Source organism: Oryctolagus cuniculus, chromosome 11 (assembly GCF_051225735.1).
Source record: "Oryctolagus cuniculus isolate XC-2025 breed Fujian yellow rabbit chromosome 11, ASM5122573v1, whole genome shotgun sequence".
Lineage (NCBI taxonomy): Eukaryota > Metazoa > Chordata > Mammalia > Lagomorpha > Leporidae > Oryctolagus > Oryctolagus cuniculus.
In genome coordinates, this window is record NC_142877.1 from 59,511,633 (window position 1) to 59,522,681 (window position 11,049).

The window sequence follows — 11,049 nt, forward strand, 5'->3', positions numbered from 1 at the left end:
TTTGGATAGCATTTTAACTGTCTCAAGTCCTCCCGTTCACAAACACAGATGTCTTTCCACTATTTGTGTCATCTTTCATTTCTTTCAGCAATGTTTTGTGGCTTTCAACACACAAATGTTTTGCTGCCATGGTTAGATTTATTCCTGAGGATTTTATTCTTCTGGATGCTATTGTGATTGGAATTAGTTTTGTAATTTCCTTTTTGGATTGTTTATTGTGCATGTATAGCAATGCAACTAGGGATGGCGTGTGGTGCAGTGGTTTGAGCTGCTGCTTGCGATGACGACCTCCCATATGAGCACCAGTTGGAGTCTTGGCTGCTTCACTTCCGATCCAGGTCCCTGCTAACATGCCTGGGAAAGCAGCGGAAGATGGCTCATATGCTTGGCTCCTTGCTGTCTGTGTGGGAGACCAGGATGGAGTTCCAGGCTTCTGGCTTTGGCCTGGCCCAGCCTCAGTCATTGTGGATGGAAGATCTCCGTGTCTCTGTTTTTCCCTATCTGTTACTCTGGCTTTCAAATAAATACATCTTTTTTTGAAAAAATAAATGCAACTAATCTTTGTGTATTGATTTTATATTCTGAAACTTTGTGGAATTAATATAACTGTGTGTATGTGTGTGTGTGTGTGTACTCTTCAAGATTTTTCTACATACAAGATCATTTCATCTGTGAACAGAGATTATTTTTCCATACAAGTTTTTTTTCTTGACTGCTCTAGCTAGAAGAATGGACAACCTTGTCTTGTTCTCAGTCTTACAAGAAAAACTTTCAGTCTTTCACCATAGAGTGTGATGTTAACTGCGGATTTTTCATATATGGCTTCACTGTGTTGGGATGGTTTCCTTCCTAAGGGGAGATGTCAGCACATGAAAAGGAAAGCAACTAAGAAAAAACACACAGAACACTAAGTGTAGCCTGTGAAGCAGGGAAGGAGACAAGGTTTATCTGTGGCTCAGTGTCGGAGACACATGGCCTGAGCTCTGCTGAAGCGCGCTTGGCCGAGCTGCAAAGGTGACCGGTCAGGCTGTGCCGCTGGCAGAGGTCAGCCGCCTGACGCCGAGGCAGGTGTGGAGATGCCGTGGGCTCGGGCAGCAGCAGTTGAAACATTCTCTCCTGGTTAGTGTTTGGTGGGGAAGAATGTGTTTTCTTTAGGATTTCCCGATCCTGGGATGACCATTGTAGTTACTAGTTTTTAAGTCGTTGTGAGTAACCTGTGGTTTCCTATACTTTCCTATAATCACTGAGACTTATTATTGCTTGTTTTTCTGTATTTAAAGTTCCTTGATGCAAGACCCTGTTTTTGTGAAGCTGCACATTGTTTATGATGAATGGATTACATCACTGGTGATAATAAAACTGGGACGAACCGGGCATCGGGGCCTCTGCTGTTGCCTTTGGTCTTTGACAGAGACTCTGGTTTCCGCACACAGAATCAATCTGCGTCTGTTTCTGTTGTGGGCGAGGTTGGTTGGGCCTAAATTTCTATTCCGGACTCTTGCCTTTTACGTGGAGGACTCTGAGTACAGGCACAAACGTGCCGTGCAGTGCGAAGAGGTTTATTTACACAGTGAGAGAATGCACAGGCACCGGAGGGCTTTATCTAGGGAGCGTGCGGAAGGACGGGTAGAGAGGGACTTCCACACCCTGCTTTCCCTGGGTCGGTGAGGGGAGAGAGCAGGGGAGCGAGAGAGAGCCCCCTCCCCTTTACCAGGCTTCTTACACGCTTAGAAAAGGGAGTGGTTACAAAGTACTGCCTGAAGGTCTCGGTGAGGAGAGGTACATCCTGGGGAAGGGGTCATCTGATTGACAGTCGGGTTGATATGGTAACATGGAGTAGGGGAGGTGTGGCTTCCAGGTCCTGAACTTAAGCTGTGTGCCTGACTTGCCCCACATCACTTCTGTACTCTGTGCCCTGCGGTGCTGCACTGGACGAAGCCGAGTGGCGAGGAGAGGAGAAAGTGAAACACAGACGGCCAGCGGCAGCCCTGGTGCTGGTCAGAGTCGCGGCCGTGAGAAGGCAAGTAGTTTTGTTTTGTTCAAACCAGGGTAACAGTGGGAGCAAAATCAATCTCTGGGAGGTAGCATTCTGTTCAGTCACTGAGATATATGCTTAAACAACCAGGAGCTAACATCTCAGAAACTAAATTGGAGGACCTTTTAGAGGCTGTAATTAAGCATAATCCTTGGTTCCTAACAAGGTACTGTAGATGCTGAATGTTGGGATAGAGTAGGGGAAGATTTGATTTGATTTATTTATTTATTTTTCAAGATTTATTTATTTGAAAGAGTTACAGAGAGATAGAGGTGGCGAGAGAGATCTTCCATCTGCTGGTTCACTCTCCAAATGGCTGCAATGACCAGAGCTGGGCCAATCTGAAGCCAGGAACCAGGAGATTTTTCTGGGTCTCCCATGTGGGTGCAGGGGCCTAAGGACTTAGTCCGTCTTCTGCTTTCCCAGGTGCATTAGCAGGGAGCTGGATTGGAAGTGGAGCAGCTGGGACCTGAACCAGTGCCCATGTGGGATGCCGGCACTGCAAGCGGCAGCTTTACCCACTACACCACAGCGCCGGCCCCAGAAGGGGAAAATTTTAAAAGGGCTCACAAAACTGGAGCTTCTCCCCTGGTGACAAGTTTCTCTACTTGGAGTTTAATAAAACACATCTTGGAGCCCATAACAGAGCCTCCTAGGCAAAACAGCCCCACTGCTGCACTTCCTTCCACAAATCCTTTCGCTTCCTCTGCTGACAAGCCTAGGTAGGCTGCCCTCAGTCCAAGCTGCAGCAGAGTCAGCTTAGATCAAGTCCAGCTTGCAGGTCCCACAACCATGGAACCTGGTCCACAAGCAGAAGGTCTCATGCTGCCTTTACGTCAAACTTTCGATTTCAAGTCTCTGAAAGCTCTTAGAGATAGTGTGATTGAAATCAGAGTGACTGCCCCTTCTACTGCAAGTATGACTGAAACCATAGGTCAGTGACACTCCTGCCGTGGGATTGGTTCGTGTTAGCCAAAGCTACGCTAGATAGAGGAGAGTGTTTGATTTGGAAATCTAGCTTAGCAGGTTTCTGTCAGGAATGAGCACAGGCTAATCAAAGAAATAACATCCCAATCGCCTTGGAAATGCCCACTGGAATAGGACTTTATCTAGAATTGGAGAATCAGCTAACTTAGGACGAACTCTGAGCTTATGAACAGCACATAGGGTTTGGATGACTAGCAGCCCACAGGGCTTGGATGACTATACCAGAAACACGGAACGCCCAGGGGCCCTTTACTCAATGTCTCCAAGGCCCTAGCGAGCCATATTCCCAACGTGTGGATCGGTTAACACGAGCAGTTCAGACAGGTATCACACAGTCAGGCTGCAGAAATTATTTTTTATTTATTTATTTATTTATTTATTTTGACAGGCAGAGTGGACAGTGAGAGAGACAGAGAGAAAGGTCTTCCTTTGCCGTTGGTTCATTCTGCAATGGCCTCTGCGGCTGGAGCGCTGCAGCCGGTGCACCGCGCTATTCCGAAGCCAGGAGCCAGGTACTTCTCCTGGTCTCCCATGCAGGTGCAGGGCCCAAGGACTTGGGCCGTCCTCCACTGCCTTCCTGGGCCACGGCAGAGAGCTGGCCTGGAAGGGGGCAGCCGGGACAGAATCTGGCACCCCGACCGGGACTAGAACCCAGTGTGCCGGTGCTGCAGACGGAGGATTAGCCTATTGAGCTGCGGCGCCAGCCAGGCTGCAGAAATTCTGATAACGCAAATGGCATGTGAAAATGTAAATAAAGATGGTAAGAAGACTGCAGCACTCATTAAAACACACACACACACACACACACACACAGGGAATTTCAGACTATATTAGAGCTTGTCAGGCTATCGGCAGAACCTGCCATACCCAAGCAATGTTGGCATCGGCTCTTAAAGGAACATATAGTGCAGCCAAAAGAGGTGTTTCAGTTGTGGTAAATTAGGACATTTGTGAAAGGATTGCAGACAGAATCCAAAAACTGCAATGAGTCGCCTACCTTTTGCTGCTCCAGGGTTATGCCCTAGATGTAAAAGAAGCAACCATTGGGCAAATCAATGGGAATCTAAATTCTATCAGGATGGCACTCCTTTAGTTGTTCAGCCTTCGGGAATCGGGAAACGGGGCCCACCCCAGCCCTGTCAACCAATGAGGGAATTTGTGGCTCCAACTCCAAGCAAATTGTCTCTGTCTTCAGAGCCACCTCAAACAGTACAGGGCTGGACTTACCTGCTCCATCTCGACAGTACTAACCTTTGAACAAGGAGTCTAGGCCATTCCTACAGAAATATATGGCCCTGTTCCATCGAAAATAGGTGGATCGGGGCACTTGGTGTAGTGGGTAAAGTCGCCACCTGCGGTGCCAGCATCCCTTATGGGTGCCAGGTCGAGTCCTGGCTACTCCACTTCTGATCCTGCTCTCTTCTATGGCCTGGGAAAGTGGTAGAAGATGGCCCAAGTCTTTGGGCCCCTGTATCCATGTGGGGGACCTGGAGGAAGCTCCTGGCTCCTGGCTTTGGATCGGCACAGCTCTGGCCATTGTGGCCATCTGGAGGTGAACCAGTGGATAGAAGACCTCTCTCTCTCTCTCTCGCTCTCACTCTCGCTCTCGCTCTCTCTTTCTGCCTTCAAATAAATAAATCTTTTAAAAAAGGAAAGAAAATAGTTGGATTAATCATTGGAAGAAGTAACACTCCAGTGTTACCTGGAGTCATTGACGCTGATTTTCAAGGGGGGAATTAAAGTAATGGCAAATCAAATCCTATTTATACATTGCAACCAGGCATGAGAATTGCAGTTACTAATTTGACCTTATCTTCACTTAGGAAGACACCGCTCTAAGGAGCTTGGCGGTTCAGGCGCTTCTCAAGTGTTTTAGACTCAGGCCCTTCCTGCAGAAAGACCTCAGATGATCACAAAGGTAAGTGGGGAAAGGCTCACAGGCACACAGGCTCAGGGCCAGACGCCTCTGGGATCCACAGGCTTGGGAAGCCACACCCCAGAGTGCAGGCTGAGGGGGTTAGGGGCTCCTACCCTAGGAAGGCAAAGTACAGGAGAACTTTTCTGGGGAAGGCCTGAAGGAAAATCAGGCTATTTTAAGCTCTGTATAGCTGATATTCCTGTCACCTTATGGGATCAAGATTTGCTCTCAGCCATGAAACTAAAATTAACCACTGCAAAATTTTTTTTTTTAAGATTTAATTTTTTGAGAGAGGCGGAGAGAGAGAGAACCATTGAGTTCACTCCCCAAAAGGCCACTGTAACTGGAGCTGAGCTGATCAGGAGCCAGGAGCTTTTTCTGGGTCTCCATGTGGGTGCAGGGGCCCAAGGACTTGGGCCATTTCCCACTGCTTTCCCAGGCCATAGAGGAGAGATGGATGGGAAGTGGAGCAGCAGGAAATCAAACCGGCGCCCATATGGGATGCCGGCGTCACAGGCTGAGGCCTACCCTGCTACGCCACAGCACCCGCCCTGAGGATGTTTTTCTTACAAGTACTTCTAATGTGTCTCATAGTTCCCTGGGCTGGGAAATAATGGAAAGATGTGATTATTCATCAGGTCAAGGGTCAAGAGAAAATAGTCAAGAAGTCCCTGAGCCTACTGAGACTCACCCAAAAAACAATCAGCAAGGACTCAGCTATTCTGAGGATTTTTCCTTGGGGCCACCGAAGCTTCTCCATTAGTCCATGCAGAGCCGTGCAGTGGACTAATGCTGACCCTGTAGGGTGGATCAGTGGTCCCCGGGTGAGGAGACGCTCTCACACGTACATGGAATTAGTTGATGAGCAACTTAAGGTGGGACATACTGAAGAGACCACTAGCCCTAGGAACACATCCATTTTTACTATCCCTAAAAAGTCAGGAAAATGGAGACTTCTACATGACTTTAAGAGAAATAAACAAAACTGTGCAGACTCTGGGTGCTTTACAGCCCGAGCTTCCTTCCCTCACAGCAGTTCCTGCAGAGTGGAAGTTAGTAGTTATAGATCTCAAAGACTGCTTTTTTTCCCCAGTTCCTTTAGCACCTCAGGATAAACAGAGATTTGCTCTTTCAGCACCAACATTCAATAACACAGCTCCCACGCAAAGGTGTCAGTGGAAGGTTTCCCTCCAAGAATGAAAAATAGTCAGAGTAAACCTACTATGTGTCAGAAATTCATTGACAAAGCCTTAGCAGCTATACTTCCAAATTTCCTTCTATTTATCTCGTACATTATATGGATGCTATCTCAGTTTCTGCTCCTCCAGAAAGATGGGTTCAGCAGGTATTACTAGAAACAGAACAACATCTTAAAGCAAAAGGCTTTCTACTGCGCCTGAAAAAATACAACAACTACCACCCTTTAAATGTTTGGGAACAATAATTGCAAATAGATCAATTAAGCCACAGAAGATAGAGAGCCAAAGGGATAAAGACTCTTAATGATTTTCAAAAGTTATTGGGAAATATAAATTGGCTTCATCCTTATTTAGCAATTTCTCCACCAATTAGCAAATTCATTTAAAATGCTTGAAGGGGACCCAGACCTTTCATCTCCTCAACAGATGTCATCTGCTGTGCTGGCCGAATCAAAGCTGGTCGAAGCGTAGAGTTCAATCACAGCGCACTGATCATGCTAGTACTTCCCGTAGTTCTTCCTGCCAGTGTGTCTCCCACGGCTGTTCTTATACAGCAACGGCCACATTTCGGTGTTGTAGAGTGGATTCATCTCCCTAATCGGGAAATGAAAACAGCTGCACTGTATGTGAATCTTATAGCAAAAATCATCAACCAAGACGTAAGTGTCTTACTCAACTTACCGGGCAAGATCCAGAAATTATACATGTGCCTTTAGATAAATGTCAGAGAGACCCTTTTTCAAATTTCTGTTCCTTGGCAGATAGCTTTCCGAATTTTGCAGGATATCTTGATAATGGTCCCCCCAAAATAAACTTCTAAGGTTTCTACAAGAAACTACTTTTATCGTTCCTCAAATCACTCAGACACAACCTATTCCAGGTGCAGAGACATGCTTTACTGATGGGTCCTTCAATGGGAAGGCTGGCCTAAAGGGCCCTTATCTTACAAACGTTATTCCGACTCTAGTACAAAAATTGGAAACAGCTAAACTAAAGTAATTACAGGAAACAGCTAAACTAAAGTAATTACAGGATGAAGAATTATTTATGTTATTCTTCCAGATGCAACAAGTAATCTGAAATAGGACCTCACCCTTTTTTATTACTCATGTTAGGTCTCATACTTCTTTGCCAGGACCTCCACACACAGCAAATGATACAGTTGACGAGTTGATGATGTCAGCATTTGAAATGGCTAGGGCCTCCCATACGTTGTTGCAGGAACCTGTGGCAATGCTAAGACGACAATTTCATATTTTCAAGGCCCAGGCCCAGAATATCCTAAGAATGTGTCAAAATTTGGCTCCCACTCTGGTTAATGAAGGGGTTGATCCTAGAGGACTTGGGAGCCATGAGCTGTGGCAAATGGATGTTATGCATACAAATTCACTTGGGCGTCTAAAACGTGTTCATGTCAGAGTTGATACCTTCTGCTCACTCATCTGGGCACCTGCACAGGTGGGTGGAACCTTTCACATGTTAAAAATCCTTGTTTAGAAGCTTTCGCTGTCCTCGGCATTCTGCACTCTGTAAGAACTGACAACGGCCCAGCTTGTACAAGTGAGGCCTTTGATGATTTCTGTCAAATTTGGGGAGTTCTCCGTATTACCGGCATCCCTTATAGCCCACAAGCTCAAGAGATAATTGGATGTCCTTATTTAAAACTAAAAAGCCAAAGGGGGAATCTGATGGCCTTTCATGACAGCAAAGCCCCGTCACAGACTAAAACTAGCCCTACTAACTTTAATTTTTTTTATTTGTTATAATCAAAATGTGAGTTCTATGGAAAGACATTCTGGTCAAAAATCTGCAAGCCCTTCTCCACTTGTCAATTGGAAAACCAAGAAGAAGGAATTTGGAAAGGACCAGACCCCTTACTAACCTGGGGAAGGGGATTTGCTTGTCTTTCCTAAACAGCTGCAACACCCTTCTGGATTCCAGGTGCTTCCATCAGGCCGGGGCGTGGAGGATGACCAGCTAGACCAGAGCTTCCGGAGGACGGCCTTGAACCCCAGCGGGACCCGGAAGGCGCCAGCCATTAGTATGATACCAACTACGAAGACCAGAGCAACCCCTGATTCCTCTCCAGTCACCTGGGGCCAGTTCAAAAACACCATTCAAGCCACTGAAAACCTTTGTCAACAAAACCTTCCTCTCACCTCCTCAGCCAGCCTCTGGATGGGTGTCTTCACCATACTTTCTGTTGTGGTAGCAGGGGTGCAGGGGGAACATTACTGGGCATTTATCCCCAGGCCCCCAGTGTTGAGAGCAATGACCTGGATTGACAGACCACCTCTTGTATATGTTAATGATACAACTCACATGCCCCATCCCAAAATTACGAATTTTCCAGATATGACAAAAGAAGGAACTCCATTTAATTATACTGGTCAAACAGTATACAGGCCCTTTTGTATCACAAAAAATCAGTCTCTTAGTCCAGCATGTGTTTCCATTGGGTATCAAGGATGGCTTTTGCAGTCACCGGATACAGACTCCTCCACTCAGGGTCTGTATTTGCTTAGAGCATATAGTCTTAGAGGGGCAGAGGTCAATTCCTCTAAGTTCCCTGACCGTCCAGACAAACACTTTTGTCAGCACCAATCTTCCTGGGTGGTGGGGGAATTAGAATGGCACAGTTGCATCTCTCCTTACTCAAAAGCTTATAAACTGTTAGATGAGGTTTATTTTAATTGGGGCCCCTATGGACATATAATTTCCCCCTCTCATCTTAATATTTTTTATAACAGTACTACTAAAACCGTCACTTCACCAGGTCTTTTACGGTGGCGTGATGGTGGCATGGCTGGACCACAACTACAGCTTAGCTCTGGTCCCTTACAAGACACCCAGTGGAAGGTTGCTGCAGCTTTAGGTGCTTTAAGTATTTTTAAAATGGATGTCACCCTAGACACCACTAATGCAACCTCTATTTATGTACCTCTTGCTTATACTGTCCCTATCCAATCTTGCGTTTTTGCACCTTATGTTTTGCTTGTCGGACAAAACGTGGTTATCCAAAAGGATAACCACACAGGCCTCTTTCATGTTTCCTGTAAACATTGTTTTTTACATCATTGCATTTCTAAGGATAATGAAAATCAAACCATTTTGTTTATGTATCAACCCACTGCTGTTTGGCTCCCTGTGAATTTAACTGAGCCGTGGACACAAACTCCTACATTACCCGTTCTTCATTCAGTGATCCAAGCAGTTGTCATTAGGACTAAACGTATGTTAGAGTTCTTTATTGGCGTTAGTCTGACCATCATTGGCATAATTTCAGCTGTGGCTACCGCTGCGGTGGCTCTCACCCAGGATGTACACACACATGCCTTTGTTAGTAACATGGTAATGAACTCTTCACAGCTCTGGCAAACCCAGCATCGACTGGATATTGCTGTTAGGGATGAACTAGACAGTCTGAAAGATGCCATTTCCTGGCTGGGACAAGATTTGGACACTGTGCATACTCAGGTGGAGTTGCCATGTCATGTTAATGTCACTGCGTACTGCATCACTCCCTTAAGATACAATGTATCTGAGTACAGCTGGAGTCAAGTTAGAGCGCACGTTCTGGGTGCGTGGGGACAGCACAACGCCACCTTAGACGTAATTGCTCTGAAAAAGGATATCGATCGCTTCTGTACTCTCCATTTGGATACCGCTGGAGACGGTATCATTTCTAGTATTACTAAAGACTTACAGGCTTTTTATCCAACGATTTGGTTACGAAGAAACTGTATCTTTTTGATGATTATATTGCTCACGGTTTCTCTTTTCTGTTTTCTCTTTTGCAGTCTGCCAAAACGCAACCCACGTAAGAGACCAATTAAAGATGATTCTGCCTCAGCTTACCATGACAGTGTTGCCATTTCAAAAAATTAATAATAAAAAAGTGGGAGGTGTCGGAGACCACGGCATGGCCTGAGCTCTGCTGAAGCGCGCTTGGCCGAGCTGCAAAGGTGACCGGTCAGGCTGTGCCGCTGGCAGAGGTCAGCCGCCTGGCGCCGAGGCAGGTGTGGAGATGCCGTGGGCTCGGGCAGCAGCAGTTGAAACATTCTCTCCTGGTTAGTGTTTGGTGGGGAAGAATGTGTTTTCTTTAGGATTTCCCGATCCTGGGATGACCATTGTAGTTATTAGTTATTAGTTTTTTTTTTTTTTTTTTTTGACAGGCAGAGTGGACAGTGAGAGAGAGACAGAGAGAAAGGTCTTCCTTTGCCGTTGGTTCACCCTCCAATGGCCGCCGCGGCCGGCGCGCTGCGGCCTGCGCACCGTGCTGATCCGAAGGCAGGAGCCAGGTACTTATCCTGGTCTCCCATGGGGTGCAGGGCCCAAGCACTTGGGCCATCCTCCACTGCACTCCCTGGCCACAGCAGAGAGCTGGCCTGGAAGAGGGGCAACTGGGACAGAATCTGGCGTCCCGACCGGGACTAGAACCCGGTGTGCCAGCGCCGCAAGGCGGAGGATTAGCCTAGTGAGCCGCGGCGCCGGCCCTGTAGTTACTAGTTTTTAAGTTGTTGTGAGTAACCTGTGATTTCCTATACTTTCCTATAATCACTGAAACTTATTATTGCTTGTTTTTCTGTATTTAAAGTTCCTTGATGCAAGACCCTGTTTTTGTGAAGCTGCACATTGTTTATGATGAATGGATTACATCACTGGTGATAATAAAACTGGGACGAACCGGGCATCGGGGCCTCTGCTGTTGCCTTTGGTCTTTGACAGAGAGCCACCCGGTTTCCCCACATTGAAGTCTTTCATCTGAGTCTGCCTCTTTATGCTGTGTCACGCCATTCCTCTTTGGGGTCAGCCTGTCACCTGTGCTGTGGATGCAGCAGTTTGGGGTCTGCTGGCTGAGCAGTGGCTGCTGGCGGATGTGATGAGAAGTGACAGGAAGGATGGCCCCG

The 11,049-nt window shown here is 46.7% G+C and overlaps 1 long non-coding RNA gene across 1 annotated transcript; it reads left to right on the forward strand.

Annotated features, from left to right (window-relative positions):
* The first annotated feature begins 1,917 nt into the window (after positions 1-1,917).
* On the forward strand, positions 1,918-10,810 carry LOC108178888 (uncharacterized). The gene is made up of 3 exons (XR_011380107.2): positions 1,918-2,024; positions 4,850-4,940; positions 8,081-10,810. It is a non-coding gene; the product is annotated as an uncharacterized LOC108178888 (long non-coding RNA).
* Positions 10,811-11,049: the final 239 nt, after the last annotated feature.